This window comes from Hylaeus volcanicus, chromosome 1 (assembly GCF_026283585.1).
Source record: "Hylaeus volcanicus isolate JK05 chromosome 1, UHH_iyHylVolc1.0_haploid, whole genome shotgun sequence".
Classification (NCBI taxonomy): Eukaryota; Metazoa; Arthropoda; class Insecta; order Hymenoptera; family Colletidae; genus Hylaeus; species Hylaeus volcanicus.
The window spans coordinates 5,520,102-5,521,298 of NC_071976.1; positions in this window are offsets into that span (position 1 = coordinate 5,520,102).

Sequence of the window (1,197 nt, forward strand, 5' to 3'; positions counted from 1 at the left end):
AAAAATGCTAACAAAGTTTTTTGGGGGCAATTGATATTCATGTTCAATGGGTGAATACCACTCTTGAAATTTCTGGTAAGATACTCTTGTGATGAAATACTGTGTGATGAAATATTTAAGATTTGTACCAGACAGAGGAGATTATATAAAAACGTAAATAAAGAAGCACGATTATAAAGGAACTCGACGAAACGTTTCTGTGCTAGCACACGTGCGAAATCTTTTCAAAGAAACCGAGAAATAGACAAAATTAGCCAGGCTTAGTAATTGATGGCAAACATTGAAGACGGACGGATGGTGTTCCGAGGCGCAGTTAGGAATGCCTGAATGATGGCCTCGGCTGACTTTCCGTCCTCGTTCTTATAATTTCCAGGCACAATAACGATACTGTCCTAACGATAAGTAGAGGCGCGTAGAAGGCTCATCTCGGTTTTACGAGCAGGCCAGCCTGGAATCCATCAATTCTCTAGGATCCACTTAAAGTTCCAATCCGACGACGGTTTCGTGGAAGCGGTATACCAACCGTGGCCATGGTTCTTCCGACACGCGTAGTAACATCCAAAAGAATTTCTGGCTGTCCTATAACGCGTTAAGCACGGGTACCAGTCAATTTCGCGTCGTACTTCTCCATTCTCGAGGTACGGTAAGTAAATTCAATATTCGGACACTTTACGATTTTCACTTTGTCGCTGTATAAGGAATTCGAATCGCTTCGTTTAAAACGCAGGATAAAAATAATTGAAATCTAAGAGTATAAGTGACTCGGTGTTTCGTATTCGTGCCATTCGTCATGTTTGAGTAATTGCGAGGCTATGACAATGCCGCGCAAGAATTCTTTCTCCCGTTAAGGGGTCTGCCTTGTTTGGAGACGAAAACATTGAGTTTTATACTTTTTACGCTCTTTTCTTTCAAATTCTTGGTTCTATGTAGCCTTAACAAGCGTTTTTTGTTTAGTGGAAGATAGACGTTTTTCTTCGAGTCCTGTCTGGATCATAAACGGATCCAGAATCTTCGTAAAAAAGGATACAGTTACGTCTTGCTTGATATCTTCAAAATCAAATAAAGTATATACAAAAATGTATACAATAAACGAATATAAAAGTCGAACAACTATTTGCATATTAAGTACTCGTTAAATTGCAATTTCTATTATAAACTGAAGTATCCTATAACAATAAAATACAAATGTAATTATTC